Source organism: Tursiops truncatus, chromosome 4, assembly GCF_011762595.2.
Source record: "Tursiops truncatus isolate mTurTru1 chromosome 4, mTurTru1.mat.Y, whole genome shotgun sequence".
In the NCBI taxonomy this organism is placed as follows: Eukaryota; Metazoa; Chordata; class Mammalia; order Artiodactyla; family Delphinidae; genus Tursiops; species Tursiops truncatus.
In genome coordinates, this window is record NC_047037.1 from 133,472,318 (window position 1) to 133,488,225 (window position 15,908).

At 43.9% G+C, this 15,908-nt stretch overlaps 1 protein-coding gene across 2 annotated transcripts in view; it reads left to right on the top strand.

Annotated features, from left to right (window-relative positions):
• SMIM11 (small integral membrane protein 11) overlaps window positions 1-15,908 on the top strand; it is a 70,404-nt gene that overhangs the window by 28,591 nt on the left and 25,905 nt on the right. Inside the window, exon 4 of one of the 2 annotated variants that reach the window (XM_073804472.1) lies at window positions 11,970-12,709. The exons of the other annotated variant lie outside the window; for it this stretch is intronic. The gene's annotated coding sequence lies outside the window, so the exon portion shown is untranslated. Of the gene's footprint in view, window positions 1-11,969; window positions 12,710-15,908 lie in introns of those variants that run through there. 2 annotated transcript variants of the gene reach the window in all.

Genomic DNA, 15,908 nt, shown 5'->3' on the forward strand with positions numbered 1-15,908 from the left:
ATTTGACATTTACGACTTTTATTGGAGGCTCATCAACTTGTTGGTTTCACTTCATTAAATTTTCCAGTGTGTCAAATTATATTGCTAATGCTGATGGTGGATGACATAAATTTCTTTTTCTGCTCTGATCTGAGGTTTATTGATCAATTTTGCAGTTCTGTTGTAACACATTGTCTCCAGTCACCCACACTTTATACACGCTTCTTTTATGAAGAATGCATGACCTGTGTCTTTCTTCCTATAAGGACGCTAATCCCATGGTAGGGGCCCCACCCTCATGACCTTATCTAAACCTAATCACCTTCCAAAGGCCCTATTTCCTAATACCATCACATTGGGGATTAGGGCTGCAACATATGAATTTGGGGGTGGGAGCACAAACTTTCAGTCCATAGCACACTACCAATGGCCTAACTCCCCCACTGGCTGTCCACTAGCCTGTGCTGGCCTCTGTCCTGGGCAGTTGTTTTCTGCAGCCTTCCCATCGTGGTGCAGTGCACAACAGACTATGCGGTACCCTGCCTGTGAGTGGGCTCCCTATACCCCAATTCTCTTTATGCACCCATTCATCAGCCTTGGTTCTGCTGGGCCAGGGAAATTGTTAACTGCTGCCCAGAGACTGTGGCCCAGGCAACCATGTGAACCTCTCCACCACCCAGTGGCTGCAGCCATACCTTCTCCAACGAGGTCTGCACCTCAGCCTTAGGGAGGGGACCCCCTTCCAAGTTTGTCCTTCCCTGGGCACTCTCCCTCAGACCCTGGATATGCTTTAGAGTTCTCTTTACATCTTCATAGTTTCTTCCCTATTGTCATTTAATAATTCTTTATATGAAACTTCCTCTGTTCAAATGACTGCATGGTTTTTCTCTAGCTTCATTGGTGGGTGTTAGCATAGAGGCAGCATAGGACCTGGGGATGCAGAGAATGGGTAACAGGCACATGAGATAATACATGTAGAACATTTAGCAACTGGTACACACCAAGTCCTTTTATTTTAGCTGTTATTATTTTTAAATGAATATTGCTATTTTTTTGGGCACACCTGTAGGAGACTGGGCAAGGGGAGAAGGCTTTCTGGAGGAGAGGATATCTGAGCTGGCTTGAAGACAGACTAGTGAGTCAGACCTATGGGTGGAAAGGGAGCCATCAGGGCCAAAACCAGGAACTGACCCACCTCCCATGGTTGTTATAAGGACTGAAATGAGATAGAAAGATAAGTGTACTTTGTAAACATAGAGAGAGATTATAAACAGTAATAATCCAACTCCCTTTGCTTGCTGGAAGCAGACCTTAAGGACAACCAGTCCCCCGTGCAAATTCCATGCTCATTATATTTTGTCTGAGGACTGGACATTTCCACCAGGAGAAAGTGCCTAGAGAAAATTGTTAGTACCTACTGTCCCAAATGGAATAGCACCCATTGTAAATAACTAAGTTGACACACTTGCAACTTTCACTCATTCAGCAAATACTTATTGTGTGTTTGCAAGGAGTGAGTGATGTCAAAATTAATAAGATGTTGTCCTTATTTTTAAAATCATATTCTCATGCGTCGGTGGGGGACACAGACTGCAGACCAGTATTTGTAGTCTTATGTGATAAGTGCTCTAATAGATGGACCAAGTTTTCAGGTGCCCCCCTCAAGCACTCACCCCACCCTCCCTCTTCCCCATACCCACTCTACAGGGATTTGGTTAAATTTGGTACCAGCTTCTCCATGACTTTCGTTACTTCTTGATAGTTTAGCTAAAACTAAACTGGAACTAAAGCGTTCCTGTCCCCAGCATCCCATGTCCACCTGCTGCTTCAACTCTACCTGCCACAGACTTGACACATCACCCCGTCCCTTCACGGTCTCCCAGACCACTCACTTCAAGCGTTTGTTTCATGAGTTTCCTAACATTGTAGATCAGAGCCGGTGGGACTGGTGGTGGGCGAGTCATTGGAGACATTTCTCAGTGTGTTCTGCCATCAAGCTAGATCCCTTAATCCCCCCTCCATCTTTTCCTCCCTCCACCTCTCTTGAGAAGCAAATTCTTCTCCTGGTCTCCTGAAGAATCGTTTCACCCATATTCAGCAGCCTCTGGGGTCTCACTTCCTGTACCAAATACTTGGTAAACAAATGCAGTTCTCATCCTTGGAGAAATTCTGTGAAATAAAATTTTCTCTTTGACCCATCCAAGTGTTTACCAAGTGCTATGGCAGCCCTGGAGGAGCAAACAGGTCTGCCTTAGGAGTCAAGAAAGTTCCACAGAGGGTGATATCTGAGCAACGGTTCTTTTTTTTTTTTTTTAACGGTTCTTTTTATTGGCATTTTCTTCCTAGACTTAGTGCCCTCAGGTCACATAAGGGAGCTCATGACCCAGCCTCAGCCAGTCAGAGCTCTCCACTCCCTGGGCCCACCCTCAGTGATTGGTCCAAGGGGTGGGCACCTGCTATACCTGATCCAATGCAATGCTGTCCTCTGACATCTGAAACGTGAGCAGAGGCACAAAGAGACAGCATGGGAGCTGAGCCATCTTCTGGGAGGACCCTAGAGAGAAGGTTCTCCAGCTGAGGGCACTGAGCAAACTGACCTCTCTTCTTCCTGAGGCCTGGATAAGCTGCTGCCCTTTAGATTCTGTGAGCTAGCTCAGTTGCCTTCTCCCAGATCCTCCCCCCGCCACCCCCATTTTTTTTTCATGAGTTAACTAGAATTGGTTTCAATTTTGCCAAGAGAAGAAAGTCTAACTTTAATTGAAGGGTGAGTTGACATTCTGCTCTCGTGGAAGTCTAGACAATCAGAATCAGTTCTGAGAATCAGAGCCACCTGCCACTCTACAAAAAGCTGGGTAAATACCAACAAATGTTTACCCTCTAAATTCTTTTTTAAAATCTTGTGGTAATTATATCACACCAGACAAATCATAGTGCAGCAGAGCTGATTAGACTTTTATTTAGAAGAGATGTGTTCTGATCCCCAGGAAAGCTGTGGTAACCTTGATTTGATTTGGTACAAACCCTAGTACCATCAGCCACAAATCCCAGAGGAAACCATTCTTGGAGACAGTGAACCAAACCCATTCTACATTGATTTTAATTTTAATTTTTTTAATTTTTGGCTGGGTTAGGTCTTTGTTGGTGCACACAGGCTTTCTCTAGTTGCAGCGAGTGGGAGCTACTCTTCGTTGCAGTGTGCGGGTTTCTCATTGCAGTGGCTTCTCTTGTTGCGGAGCATGGGATCTAGCCATGTGGGCTTCAGTAGTTGTGGCACGTGGGCTCAATAGTTGTGGCTCGCGGGATCTGAAGCTCAGGCTCAGTAGTTGTGGCACACGGGCTTAGTTGCTCCACAGCATGTGGGATCTTCCAGGACCAGGGATCGAACCCGTGTCCCCCTGCATTGGCAGGTGGATTCTTAACCACTGCGCCACCAGGGAATTTCCTCTACGCTGATTTTAACTAATTCCCATTTAAGAGGAAGGCCTTCATCTGTCCTGCTCTGCTAATCTTGGAGAAAACTTACTATAGGACAAAGAAAGAAAACGTGTCTGAATCTGGGACTCAGTTTGCTCTGTTCTTGTCTCCACCAGGGTTGATGAAACATGCAAATCTCTTCCGCAGTCACTGACTTGAACACACACTGTGGTGCTGGAACCTCTCCCTCCTAGTCCAGCTACGTAGGTTTTGCCCAGACAGTGATTAATTGCTGTGAGCCTAAACATTTTAGATTTAAGGGATTTTGCACAAAATATTCTTAATACCTGAAGTTCTTTCCCACCAGTCTAGCTTATAATGGAGCCTACACGGATCTAATTCCCACCCAAGAACACATCTCCCTGGCAAACTCTCGGCCCAGCTCCCCAGAAAGTGGGTAAAGTTGGATCAAGCAGGGAAAATGTCCTCGGATCCCATGTAACTAACTGTGTCTGGGTGTCAGTGGGAAGACAGTGGCTTTTGCTTCTTAGGAAATACCTTTGGAACCAGTCCTGACCTCATATCTAACATGGCAAGCCCTCTAAGGAGTTTCCACAATCAGAGTCAGGGGTTAGGGATTAAATGGAACAAAATCTCACTGAATGCTCTTTGAGAGGTCAAGTTACGAGAAATCTTGCAAGTGACTATTGAGCTGACATAAGCTTACCAAATCTGTGTTTTTCCTATAAACACAAAATCCTATAAAAATCTTTGTGAAAGAAATGATCCCACCTTACCACATCACATTGCTTTTTTTTTTTTTTTATCAAATTCCACTCCAAGGCCCACTTCCTCCAGGAAATTATTTCTCCAGTGGTATCATTGAGGATATTTTTGGTTGAGGGGGACAGAAAGCCTACCTCCAAAGGACTTACTAAAGGGAATTTACTGGCCCATAAACTAAAACATTCCGGTGGGAAATTAAGTCTTTGGGCACAGTCTGATCAGGACTCTAGCCTCTGTAATTTTCTCAGTTCTCCTCTTTATGTTGGCTTTTGCCCTTAAACTGGCTTTTCTCATGGTGAAAAAATGGCTCCAGCAATTCCAGACTCAGATCTGTGTTTAACACCATCCAGCACAAGAGAGGGCATCTGTGTTCCAGAAGTCCCCATGGAAGTCCTTCCTGTCACTCTAAGGCTTACTTAGGTCATGGGTCCAGCTTGGCCCCAGTCAGTGAAGCTGGAGATAGGATGCACTGATTAGATTAACCTAGGTCTCTTATTTCAGCCTTGCACTGGGAGTAGTTTCAGCTTTCTTAGAGCCATATGGATTCCCAAATGCAAATTAGGGGGTGTTGGATTAAGGAAGAGAAAAATGCATAATGAGGAAGCAACCAACAAGAAAGTGTGTATTTTGTCTTCAAATTCATTTAAGTTCTGACGTTTTGCTCCCATTTTAGTGCATTCTGCATTCCCATTCACTGTGGATTACATTTTTATCTATCTTTATGTCTGCTGTTTTATCCTGCCCTGTAAGCATCTCAAATATATGGATGAAGCCCAGCCCTAACTGTATAAACACTTTTGCTGGAGAGCCTGTGAGATGATGATGTGGAAAATATGAAAAAAAGAAAAATAGTTGGAAGTCTATCTCATCCTCTCAAAAAAAAAAAAAAAAGCTTGGCATTTAATTCTAACCTTTATTAAATCATTGGGGCTAGTTGCTGACCACTGTCTGAAGACAGGGAAATACATTTTATTTGTAGTCCAGGGGACCCCTCCAAAAGCGAAACTAGATAAACTTCACAGAAGTTGGTATAAAATATATTTTTCTCTTTGCCTACTGAAAGCCACTTGTAGAAATTCAGTTAATCACAATCTCTCTAAATTAATCAGTCTGGTAGGCAAGATCCTATTTCTCTCTCTTTTTTTTTTTACACACACACAAACACACCACATCCTTTTTTTTTTTGGCTGCGTTGGGTCTTCATTGCTGCACGCAGGCTTTTTCTAGTTGGGGCGAGCCGGGGCTACTCTTAGTTGCTGTATGCGGGCTTCTCATTGCACTGGCTTCTCTTGCTGTGGAGCGTGGGCTCTAGGTGTGCGGGCTTCAGTAGTCATAGCACATGGGCTCTAGGGCACAGGCTCAGTAGTTGTGGCACACGGTCTTAGTTGCTCCGCGGCATGTGGGATCTTCCCAGACCAGGGCTCGAACCCATGTCCCCTGAATTGGCAGGCGGATTCTTAACCACTGCACCACCAGGGAAGCCCAAGATCTTATTTCTTTTTGAAGCAGAGACAAGAATATAAGTAACAGATATTTGTAAAACATTTGAATGAATCGTTTGATGTCTAAGGTAACAAAATCTAAAAGTGACTGTTTTGTCTACATATACAACTTGAATTTCATGGACTTGATTCAGAGCACAGGACATCAACTGTTATGCAGATGGGTTCTCCTGTAGAATAAGGTAATACAACCATTACTTATAGCTATTACCAGTAGACTAGTCATTTCCTGATCCACAATAGCATCACCACCACGACCATCAACAGCAACCACCACCACCACCATCAACCACCACCACCATCAAAATCAACCAACACCACCAACATCAACATCAACCACCACCACCACCACCATTAGCATCAACCACCACCAACACCATCAACATCAACCACCACCACCATCAACATCAACTAACACCACCAACATCAACCACCACCATCAACATCAACATCAACCACCACCACCACCATCAATATCAACTAACACCAACACCATCAACATCAACCACCACCACCATCAACATCAACCAATATCAACATCAACCATCAAACACCAACACCACCATCATCAACACCAGCCATCAACCATTATCACTACCACCACAACAGGGCTTATATTTACATATTTATTTTACTTTCCAAAATACATTCGTATGCATGATCTCATTAGCTCTTATCTACTTTGTAAGGTTGGCAGAAAACTGGCATCACTATCCTCACTTTATCTGTAAGGAAACTAAGGTCCAGAGGGGTGAAGTGATGTGTGCAAGGACAACAAAGTGGTCAATAGTCAAACTCAGACTAGAGTCTGGTTCTTCTGACTGCAAAACTAATGCTTTTTTCCAATGGTCCCCACCCTCTCAATGAAAATGAAGAACTTCTGAAAATGAAGATGTTGATACTGACAACTTTGGTTCGATATTCCAGAGTTTTTAGAACGAATGGCCCTCTGGGACCATATATCCCAACCCTCACATGTTCCAGATGAGCCACTAGCCACTCAAAGTTCATGTGACCCTCTAGAAGTTGAATTTTCATCCAAAGGATTTGACTCCAAATTCAGCCTTCTTTCCATGACAAGAGGCCACCTTCACATATACACCAAGAGTTTCCCAGATTACTCTAAGAACATTGGATGTCCCATGCCCTTTCCTGGAGCACAAGCTTTTCCAGTGAAGGTTGAGTTGGGCTGGAAGCCACTACCCCTGCTCATCTCAAAGCACCAGAAAGCCTGAGAAGGAAACAGGATGCTGGCTTTTGGTCACACCCCCATCCACCAGTGGCTCAGTGATGCTATTCCAGCCCGACTCAAGGGCTCGACCCCTCTCTCAAGGTTCCATTTAAATCCAAAGGTGCTCCCCAAAGCAAGAAGTTTGGGCCTTTTCTACGGAGGCCTTCTTGCCTAGACTTTCAAGGGATTCCTTGGATTTCGGTGTGGGGCTGCTGTTTCCACACATTATCCCCAGGCTGGCCTGGTTGGGCTGCAGGACAGCTCCGTTGCTAACGGGCAGTGAAGAGCATTTGGCTGCCTTGCTCTGGAGCCCTTTCTTCTTGAGTTCAGAGGTCAAGTTTGAGTAATAAATATCTTCCAAGGATTTATCGTTCTTTCTGAGGATGTTGCTGGCCAGTCGGAAGAGGAAAATCACTCCGTAGATGCCAATGATGATGAGGATATACCAGGCGGCACTGGTCCCGTCTGGAAGCTTCAGGGCCCTGGTGGAGTTGGTGCTGTTCCTTCCCTCCAAATGGTCCCTCAGCAGGTGCCCCAGGACAGGGCTGGCCTGGGTCTGGTTGGGGGCTCCCTGATCCCCTGAGAAACAGAGAGGTCCAGATGAGACCCAGCATTCTGGGCTAAAGTTTGCCTGGCCAAGCCAATAGCAGTGTCTTTACATCGGTGGGAAAATGGGACTGCTGAAAGAGGCTTTCTCTGTTCAATGGGCAGAAGCCTAACAACATACATGTCAATATATTCCTTTTAGACAAGAGAAAATCACACAAAAGTTTAATAACATGTATACATGGGGGAGACCCAGGAAAACTGAGTAACTCCCATGTCAATATATTTTTAACAATCAAGAGAGTTCAAAACACCAAATTCTTGAATAGGAAATGCAACATCATAAAGATGTCAATTGTCCCTAAGATCATCTACAAAACTAACATAATTGCACTTAAAAGATCAGTAGGATTTCTTTGTGAAATAGACAAACTCTGCATACTGAAAAAGTTTTCCTAATTAGGAAAACACTGAAAGAGTGATGAGTGGAAATTAGTTTAGCCAGAAATTTAAACCTAGCCAGCCAGAAAAATGTTTACTATTTTTTGAATGAATGAGTGCTTTATTTGCCCACAGCCCAGGTGGGGCTTACTGGGCTTTGCAAAGGGCATGAGGGGCTCTTCAGAACCAAGTACAGCTTTCCCTAAAATGTCTCCCTATAAAACTACAATAGCTAAAACAGTGTGACATAATACATAGACAGGAAGACCAATGGAACAGAGTAACAACATCAGTAGAGTTGGAATTGGAATTTGGTAGATAACAAAGGGGTATTTCTGATCAGGAAGAAAAAGATGGATTATTCAATAAGTAGCATTAAAACAAGGTAGCAGTGAGTTCACATCTCTCACCTCATGCCCCAAAACTGTCCAGATAAATCAAAGATTTTAACATTAAAAAAAGAAATACTTTAAAGTACTAGAAAATAACATGGTAGATTTTTTTCTCCCTTATCATGTCAGAGTGGGATATCCCTTTCTCAGCGAAACACAAAAATTCAGAGGTGGAAAAAAAGGAAGGAAGAAAGAAAGAAAATGCTAAATTCAACTACCTAGAAAAGTTTACAGTGATTGTGTACTATAAAACCAGAAGACAAATGACAAACCAGAGAAAAATGGAAATTTATGCCACTAAACTTCTTAATAAGCTTCAGTTCTATAAGAAAAATCCAAAACCCCAGTAGAAAATATGCAAAGGATATGGGCAATTAGGTCGGAAAAAGAAATGGACCTTAAACATAAGAAAAGCTTCTCAGTATCACTCATAATAGGAGAAATGCAAATTAAAATTGCAGCAAGATAACATTTTGTTACCTATCAGGTTTGCAAACTCATGATGTCTCAGAATACACTGGATATGTCTGCAGGGTTGTCAGGACCTTGCTTAATTGCTGGTGAGAGTGTAAATTTATACAACCAATATGGAAGGCAGATTGACAAGGTCTATTGACATTACAAATGCATGTACCTTTGACATAGCAATTCTACCTGTAGGAATTTATCCTAAAAATATGCTGGAACGTGTCCAAAACAATGCATGTTTAAGATTAGTCATTGCAGCATTGCTTGTGATGACTGATGCTTAAGAACAGCCTGAATAGCATCAATTAGAAGATGGTTTAATCCATTTTGGGGCATCCATGCAGTGGAATACTATGCAGCCATAAAAAGTAACAAAGAATTTTCTTGGTACTAAATCTTAACAAATAAAAAAGTGCATAGTGATATAGCTGATACGATCCTATGTATAAAGGAGGGTATGTTATTTGCTTGAAGCTTATATACATGTAAAGCTTATATACATGTAAGCTTATATACATGTAAAATATCTCTGGGAATGTGTATTTATTTTCAAAAAGAAATTAATTTAAAAATGGAAGAGTACAAGTGGGCACTTTCCTGATCTCCTTGGTGAAGTGCCCCTGGGTAAAGACACTGTGTGCCCTTCCAAGACCAGAAGATTAAGATCTTAATTGCTGTTTAACTCAAAACTGTTTTCTGTACTAGGAGAGCCAGTGACAATGAAATGATAAAAATCAGAGAAGTAGTACTGTGAGACATTTTCCAGCTGTTTTATAGGTTCAAATTCTCATTTCTTGCTCTATGTAAACACAGATGTATCCAGACATGTCATAGGCTAAATCGCATCACCAGCTGGGTAGACCAAAGGTGCTCCATAAGTGCTTTCTATTTGATATTCACTTGTTGTTAATTCATTTTGCTAATGCAAGGCTCAGAGAGACCAGTAGTTTTATTATAGTTAATTGTCGAATGAATAATTTATTACTTTGAGATTAAGGGAGAAACCATTTAAAAATAACTGTACAACCACATGTGACACAGCCCAAATTAACAGATTTCATTATATAAAATTTGTCACTCATAAGAAACAGTACAGTGATCTGGGATTTTTTACCGCTGTTGATAGAATCGTTTGAGAACTTAAATAAGGAAAGGGAAAATGTTCCCATAATTATTGAAAAACAAATCAACCCAACAAGAACCTCACAAACTTTAATTAGGGCAGGAGAACTTGTTTAAACCTGGAACGCATGTATAAACTTATAGACCTTTCTGTGGATTGTTATAGAATGATGTAATATGTGCAAATACATATAAAATATACCCAACTAAGAACTACAGAACATTAAATTATTTGAAAGCCAGTCCATTTTCCACATGAAAGAAACTCAGTATTTTAATTATTGCGGTACATTGTTCTTTACCTTTCTTTTTAGATGTATAAGTTAGATGGTATCTTCTATATCCTATAGAAAAGACAAAGCTTTTTTCATCTGTGCTGTTTTGCACTTATAAATTAATAATGTGACATATATAAGAAATTCCAGAACTGCTCATCCTTGCGTCAGAGCAGAATACTCACGTTCCATGAGGTGGTCTTTTCCTTGACTCTTAAGAAGGCAAGTATAAGCCGCTGCCATTGAAAGAGAATAAGTTCTTTTTGCAAACGACCACAGTCCTACTGAAGTCAGGCTGCACTGAGGTTCAAGAGCAGATAGCAACGAGACACCCAAAGAATCTTAGGGCGGCACCAAGTAGAAACTGAGCAGAGAGAAACTGGACTCATTTTCTCTCCTTCAATTAATCAGAGGATCGAAGTCGATCTGTCATCTGTTGGCTCAGAAGAGAAAGCACTTCCTGGCTTTGGCTTGCTGAGGAGATCCAAAGCACAAGAGTTGTTTAAAAACATGCTGGTACCAAGGAGCCTCCAGCTCTTGCAGGTCCCATCCAGGACAGTGGTGGCCGGAAGCTCTCCGAGGCTGGCTTACAGCCTGGAGGGTTCCTGAAATTCCCTGTTCGGAACCTGTTGCAGGTGTGGCTGACTGTCAGGTGTGTCAGAGACCCGTTGTCACAGGGCCAGGAAACCCCATGGTCAAGAGTCAGTCACCAGCTTCCTCTAGGACTGTCCCGGAAGAGGAAACCCAGACAGGAAGGAGCCTGTGCAGGCAGACACAGCTGAGGGAGCTGGGTCCCCCTCAGAGATAAGTGGGCGATGGGCTCATGGGTCAGGCTGTGAGGAACGGGGCTTCTCTTTCCCACACCCCTGAATCCCATGCCACATTGGAATCAAAGCAGATTTAACTAGAACGGGTGAGAAGAAGAGTCCGGGAGACAAGGGAATGCCGGGAGAAAAGGTCGGAAGACTTGGGCCGGTTCTGTGATGCAGCCATTGTTCTCTGAATCCTCACTAATGTGGCCCTGACCTGCCTAACTCATGAGGCTTGCTGGCTTTTAAGATGTAATTTGATCAAGTTTCCATCAATGAGGGACTAGATAAGTAAATTTTAAAATAGGCCATATGATTCAGGAATTCCACTCCTAGGTATATACCCAGGAGAAATGCAATCGAATATCTAGACAAAGACTTGTATATGAATGTTCACAGCAAAATGATTCATAATAGCAAAAAAGTGGAAACTATCCAAATGTCCATCAACTGATGAACAGATAAGTAAAATGTGGTCTATCCATATAATGGAATGTTATCTGGGAATAAAAAGGAATAAAGTACTGATACATGCTATAACATAGATGAACCTTGGAAGCATTATGCTAAGTGAAAGAAGCCAGTTACAAAGGACAACATGTATGATTCCATTCATATGAAAGGTCAAGAATAGACAAGTCTATAAAGGCAGAAAGTAGATTAGTGGTTGCCTAAGGTTGGGGTTGGGGACTAGGGGGTGATAACTAAGGGATACAGGGTTTATTTGGGGAATGATTAAAGTATTCTGCAATTGATTTGGTGATATTTGTGAACATACTAAAATCCATTGAATCATAGACTTTTAGTGGGTGAATTTTTTTGTAAGAAATCTGATTATTCTAATTTATTACCGTCAAGAATTATGCAATGATGCTGTGGTTTTCTTAACAAATAGAAAACAGACTGTGTACAACAGTGAACTCTATAGCACTAGGTATAACCGCGAGGTAAAAATGAATGTCTCATTCATGGGATGTGGATTGTATTTCAATAATATAATATAGGTACACAATGGAATACTACCCGACTCTGAAACAATGAGGAAGCTATTTGTGTACTGACGTGTAAAGATCTCCAAGATGTTTTGTTAAATGGAAACAGCAAAGAAGAGAGTATGTTACCATCTATGTAATCATCCAGATCTGATTTTGCTCGTATAGGCATTGAAGAGCCCCTTAAAAGGATGCCCGAGAAAGTAAGAGCAAGAGGAACCTGTGGGGGGCGAGAACTGGGTAGATGGAGGGCAGGTGTGCGAGGGACAATGCTCACTGTGTATTCTTTATGAATATAAAGAAGTTTAACAGTGTTAAACACACCCATTCATTAAATGTAAATCTTTGTCAAAGCTCTATCTAGGCTCTTGCTGTCTCTTGCTGTGGGATGGCTGGACCCTGGTACCTCTGGCTCTGCCACAGAGACAGGGATTCCCAACAACCACCATGAGAGGTGAGAAGGGGCAGATTGGAGATCCTTCATGATAAAGGGCAAATGGGAACTTCCCTGGTGGCGCAGTGGTTAAGAATCCGCCTGCCGATGCAGGGGACACGGGTTCGAGCTCTGGTCCGGGAAGATCCCACATGCCGCGGAGCAACTAAGCCCGTGCGCCACAACTACTGAGCCTGCGCACCTAGAGCCCATGCTCTGCAACAGGAGAGGCCACCGTAATGAGGAGCCCGCGCGCTGCAACGAAGACCCAACGCAGCCAATAAATAAAAAAAAATTTTTAAAGGGGGGCAAATGGCAGTGAGGAGGGCTGGGAGTCAGGGCTCTAGTCCCCAATTTGTCCTTGTTGCGTAACCCTGGGCAAGTCCCCATCCTTCCTGCAGTTTCCTACCCTGCAACTTGGAGGAGCAGCAGGGTCAGTGTCCTCTGGTCCCAGGGAGACAGGGAGGAAGCCTGGGTTGTAGGGAAGAGCTGCTCCTTGTGAGGGTGTCTGAACAGGAAGGCTGCCAGCACTGGCCACCTCGGGAGAGGGAGAACACGCCTGGGCAGCTGGCGCCCAAGAGGTGCAGGCTTTGGAGCGTGTGTCATCTGTGAAGTCAGAAGTTTTCGGCATTTAGTTCCACAGGATGTCAGTGTGGGTTGTTGGGAGGGATAAGCTCCAGAAAAATAGGGGAGATGTAAGGAAAGGGGGCCTTTGGTCTCATCCATACCACCACGGGAGCACTGACATTAGGAATAGCTCTGTGCCAGGTGTTTTCCTCCTGGATTCCGCCTCTTAGAATTCCTGCAAGGCGGGAGTATCATTCCCAGTTAAAGAGGGGAACGCTCTTTCAGGCTCAGAGAAGAGACTTACCCAATGTCATACAGCTTGTAGGTGCCAAAGGCCTTCTCCTTCCACACTGCGAATGTCACCTTCAGGCTGGACCCAGAGTCCCATGAATTCTCCGGACTGCTTGTCCTACAGGTTGACTTGTAGACTGTCATTGCTGAGACATATCCATGACCTTGAAACCCTCCCTGTTGGCCGAAATTAAACTGTTATGTTACAAGTCAAGGTAATAGGTACGTTACAGCTGAGGGTGACTAGAGGAGGCAGGAGGGGGGCTCTAGGGTGCTGGTCATGTCCTGTTTCAGGGCTTTGTTCAACTTGGGGCACGTCCTAGAATTGTGTTCACTTTTCTGCATGTATGTTCTACTTTATTGCAAACCTTACCTTGCTGTTCAACATGGAAAACCCCGATAGGCGATGGGAAAATAAAGTTGAAGGCTTATCTAGAAAAATACAAATGCTGTTTTTAAAAAGGGGTCTATATTCTGTCATGGCTGTGGCCACATGATATCATCTAAGGAAAAGTGCCCTGGGGTGGGGATGGTCAAGATTATGGTCACAGGGGCTGGGCAGCTGCCTGCCTTCTTATGCAGTGTGGGTGATGCCAACTATTTGTCATTCCTGAATGCTTACATAACAGCAAAATGTACCACCACGTGGGCCAAGAATTTCCTTCCCACTTATGTATGTCTCCTCTGGCCTTCTGGTTCAGTCTAGACAAATACCAACCTCAAGGCAGTCAAGGAAAGCCACTCACCCAGTAAATAGTTGACTGAGCTGGGGCAAATATTCTCCTTCCTCTGGGAGGAAGGGCCCCAATACCCTCTGGCTCCTTTGACTTTAGAACCTGAACTCTCCCAGGGGGCCATGGCTTTTTTTGTTACTGAAGAGCCAGTCAGCTTAGAGAATGGCTAAATTGGGAACCAAGGTGGCAGTGATATGGATTTGACATTCCAAAACAGAGAAAAAAAGAAAAGAAACAAGTGCTTTTGCATTTCATGGGGCCAGAAATGGTATTTTTTAAAATGTCAATAAATAAATGCCTATATCCACACTTGACCTTCTTTCTAAGAAGTATTTTCTGGGTGTGGGAGGAAGACCCCACCAACCAAGTCTGACACCCTGCCCTGTGAAAGGACATTAAAGCTGATGTCCAGGAGTCGTACGGCCAAGAACACAGATTCCAGGTGTTTCTGCCTTTGCAGGGGGTACAACCTCCCAGAGGACTTTTAAAAGATGTTTTGCATATTTAAAAAGTCTCTAACTTATATGTCACTCCTGCCCTTCCTTTCACCTTCATCATCGTCTTCCAGCCCTTAGGGACATTACTCTTCTCTGCTGTCTCCAGGGAGTTACAGAGGAAAGCTCAGAGCCTTTGCAATTGGAGGACCCAGGTTCTAGTAGGGGCTTTGTCACTTATTAATTGAGGGACTGTGGTCAAGTCACTTCCCTGACCTGAACTTCTGCTGTAAACAAAGGATAATAAATTGTGATGACATGAAGGACTCCAAGGGGCAAATACAGTCACACCTCATTTCTTCTCCCAATTAATTACTTGAGCCCTTGGTTGTCTGATTCATAGGAAATTTTATATTTATTTCCCTCTTAAGGCCTCCCAGGTTGACCAGGACTCCCAGGAACTTTGTCCAGAGTAGGGACGGAGGGCAGCCTGGCTTCCTCAGCCAAGCCCAGAGGACTAGAGTCTGAATAATCCTCTGCTGCTGTTGCCTCCAGCTGCCACATGGGGCCGCTGTTGAACACTGGCCTTGCACAGTCTGTCAGATGAGGATGAGCAAGTCTTCAAAGACTGAAGAAATGAACCCACAAGAGAAGGCGTTAGCTCTAAACATCTGCCTGTTGCTAGTTCACACCACAGAACTGACAAATAAGACTGTTCTGCTCCCTCTCTGGTTCCCTTGCTTCAGCCCTGGGGAGGTCAGACACCACAGTAACAAGGCGGGAGTAAAGCAGAAGAGCAGTGGCTGGAGGAAGGAAGAAGGAAGGAAGGAAGAAGGAGGAAGGCTGCCCCCACTGTCCCCCTGCAGTTCTCCTGCCCCTGCAGCCTGAGCTGGAGACGGGGGAGCTTCAACCTGAGATCGAGCTCAGAATTTTGATTATGACATGAGACTGCATGATCTTAATTACCGAATTCAGATTCCCCAACCTGACTGTAGGGCAGGGGAGCTCAAACCCCACACTGTGTAGAGCCCACAGAGCAGAATTAAAGAAGTGGGAGCACAAAGGTGTGTTACTATTATGTCCCATGAGTCTTGTCTGTAATGATGGATCCCTTGCTCTGGGATGCAGAGCCAAATTTAAACAAGAGTTAGAAGAAAGGGAGATTTTATGGGTTCAAGCAAGCAAGAGAGAGGGTGGGACAGAGCTGGCTTACAGGGCTAATGCAGGGAGGAAGGTCCATTTCTGTCTTCCTTCTCAGCCTCTCTCCATGTATTGTGGCATGTGGTGCTCAGACTTACACCCAAATAGTTTCACCACCAGATGGGAAAGGGGGTACTTTTCTCCCTGTTTAGCCAGCGATATCCCAGGGAATGGCTCTGATTGGCCAGACTGAGTCAGGCATCTACTGTGGGCGGTCAGAATTGGGATGGGGTCCAGTAATTAAACCAGTCTATAGCACGTGCTCAGAAAAAGACAAAAGTCACCCGTCCTA